Genomic DNA, 3,384 nt, shown 5'->3' with positions numbered 1-3,384 from the left:
AGAAAAGCCTGAATTCTGACTGGCGATGAAAGCAAAAGCAAGCCTGCTTTTATAGAGTTCAGTTACTTAACATCCTGCTATGAGGGTGAGGGAACTTGGAATAAATAAATCACATGATTTCTTGAGTTTATGGTTGCTGAATACTTTTGACTAAGCCACTGGAAAAACAATATAAAAGCTTTTTAATTTTAAACATTTTTTATGTTGAAATGTTTGGATGTTAGCTGCCTCATGAACCCTATTTAGGTAGAAAAACAGAGTTTTAAATATAAATAAATAAAAAAACACCCATTCAAAAAGCAAGCCAACTCAACATCCACAACGAATGCTGGGATAACCAGGTCTTGAGAACCTGCTATTTTCCTCAGTTTTTGTTTGTTTTGATTTGCACCTGGCCCAATGAAGAGTTCTGGTGAACTACAAAAGTTGAACAAAGCTATTGTTAGACACTGAGGAGGAACTTATTAAATCCAGCATGGTAGAGTGGAGTAAAAGCTTAGATAGAAACTTAGTTTTAGAAGAGTGGGAACAAATATGGAAAAATGCCCATAAAAATATAATATGCATAGATATAAGAGAACATAGATAAACTTATACACAGATGGTATATCACTCCATTGAAAATATCTAAAATAAATAGTAAATATCTACCTCTAGCTGGAAGTGCGGTAAAGCGATAGGCTCATTTTTTCATACTTGGTGGTGTGAAAATATACAAAAATTTTGGAGAAAGATTCATAAGAAAACACAGCAAATACTGAAGTTGAAATTTGATATGTTACCAGAAATTTATTTATTGGGGTTATATAATGATAAAAAACTTATCTGTCATTCAAAATTATTAACCTACATAGCATTAACAGCTTGTATTGAATTAGCAAAACATTGGAAGACATCTCAACTACCTTCTCTCCTGGACTGGTATACCAAACTATGGACTTATATGGACCTAGATTTATTGACTGGGACATTGCAACTCAAGCAGGGGCGTAACGAGGCAAACTGTAGCCCTGGGGCAAAACCTGACTTGGATGGCCCCCCCATGGGCGGCCACTACACCACGACCAAATTGTTTTTGCACCAGGACATTGGTGCGTGCAGGGGGTGCATTTTTAGACATATCAGCACCAAAATTTCAGCGTATCATCAGGAGACTGTCCTTATGTCCCCGAAGTTTGGTGAGGTTTGGTTCAAGGAGTCCAAAGTTATGGACTCGCAAAGGGGGTGCCCCATTCCCCATTGTTTCCAATCGGAGCTAATCCCCAAATTGAGTGCCCTATGCAGCCCTTTGTCTGGAGTTAGGTCAAAACTCCTTGGAATCAGCCGCTTGGCTGAGGGCTTTTAGATTCTGGCTGCAAATTCATTTTCTCTCGGACTGTAATTCCAAGGTCCACCGTCTGCTCTCTGACACCCATTCCAACCCCTGGTTTTCCATAATTGAATAAAAAATGGCCTCTATTGGACTGTCAGTGGATTCACTTTGCCCTTTGTCCTATTCAGAAGCTTATAGAAAATTAAAAGGTAAACTATTGGATAGAGAGTTCTCTACCCTAATCACTGCAGCCAAGAAAACATGCTCCCCCCTGTATTTTTCTCTCCCATTTGAACGGGGTCACTTGGCACACTACCTGTATTGCTTAATAAACCCTGCTCAAAGGAGAGCCATAATGCTCACCAGGTTTAATGTTATGCCTTCTGCCTTGTTACATGGCAGATTTAATAAGCAAAAAAAGGCTAAAAGATTGTGCCCATGTAATGATGGCTCAGTTGAATCTCTGGTCCACCAATTACTACACTGTCTCAGATTCAAGGAAATCAGATCCAAGTATGTCAATCTTACTCCTTTACATTTACCAGACCTCCCCAATTTAATTAGATTACACTACTTGTTGGACAATCCTGATCCTTCTCTCTGTATGATAGTGGTAGACTTTCTCCTGGAAATTACTAAATGCTAGTAGATTTCCTTCAACCTAACATTTATTTCCTGTATTGTATATGCTTTTTAATCCATTTTTATTGTTGTTGTACTGTTGCAATGGGAGCTAATAGAAGATGGGGGCTACAGTTTTGAGGGTCCATAACTTTGGCCCCCCTGAACCAAACTGCACCAAACCTGGGGGGTCTCATCAGGGCAGTCTCCTGATGAGACCCTGAAAGTTTTGAGACTGTGCCTTCAGAAATGTGCCCCCCACAGCCTGCAACCCCCATTGACAGCAATACAGAAAACTCAATGCAGAACAAAGATTCTTGGGCAAATTTCTGGGATGTTCCTGAAGGGGGTGCATTTTTAGATGTATCAGCACCAAAATGTCAGGGTATCATCTGGAAACTGTCCTGATGGGACCCCCCAAGTTTGGTGCAGTTTGGTTCAGGGAGTCCAAAGTTATTGGACCCTCAAAAGGATAGCCCCCATCTCCTTAGCAAAGAATGGGGGATGGGGCACCCCCTTTGAGAGTCCATGACTTTGGACCCTGCACCAAACCTTGGGGGTGCCATCATGACAGTCTCCAGATGATACCCTGAAATGTTGGTGCTGATACGTCCAAGAATGCCCTCCCTGCAAGAACATCCTGAAATTTGCCAAGAATCTTTGTTCTGCATTGAGTGTTTTGCGTTGCTGTCAATGGGGGTTGCAGGCAAGGGGGGGCACATTTCTGAAGGCAGTCTCAAAACTTTCAGGGTCTCATCAGGAGATGGCCCTAATGATACCCCCCAGGTCTGGTGCAGTTTGGTTCAGGTGGGCCAAAGTTATGGACCCTCAAAACTGTAGCCCCCATCTCCTATTAGCTCCCATTAGAAATAATGGGGGATAGGGGCACCCCCTTTGGGAGTCCATAACTTTGGACTCCCTGAACCAAACCTCAGCAAACTTGGGGGGTAGCATAAGGACAGTCTTCTGATGGTACGCTGAAATTTTGGTGCCACTTGCCTAAAAACTGCGCCCCCTGCAGGCCAAAAATGGAAAACCACTAAAAATACCCAAAAATGAACCCAGCATTTTGATGCCCCCCACAAGGTGATGCCCTGGGCAGCTGCCCACCTTGCCCAATGGGCATTACGCCAGTGAACTCAAGGATACACAAAAAGACTGGATGTTACTGAAAGAATTTTTTGGGACATTTCAAGTATAATTGTGTATGATTGTATCTTTTGTATCTTTGTAAACTTACCTGTTCTTTTTCCTGTTCTGTCAAAGGATTGAAGACTACATTATAAGTTTAAATTAGTATAGAAAAATAGGCTAGTAGTTGATATCTTATTTAAGTTTTGAGATATGAAATAACGATTGGTTGAAGTCTAAGTTGATTGAAGTATGATGAGTTAGTATATTAAGACAACTCCCAAGTAGGGGTAAGCATTAAGTAATCTACTCAACTGCTT

The sequence above is a fragment of the Sphaerodactylus townsendi genome, linkage group LG06 (assembly GCF_021028975.2).
Source record: "Sphaerodactylus townsendi isolate TG3544 linkage group LG06, MPM_Stown_v2.3, whole genome shotgun sequence".
Lineage (NCBI taxonomy): Eukaryota > Metazoa > Chordata > Lepidosauria > Squamata > Sphaerodactylidae > Sphaerodactylus > Sphaerodactylus townsendi.
The sequence above is the reverse complement of the archived record's forward strand: the minus strand, read 5'-3'. Positions refer to the sequence as shown.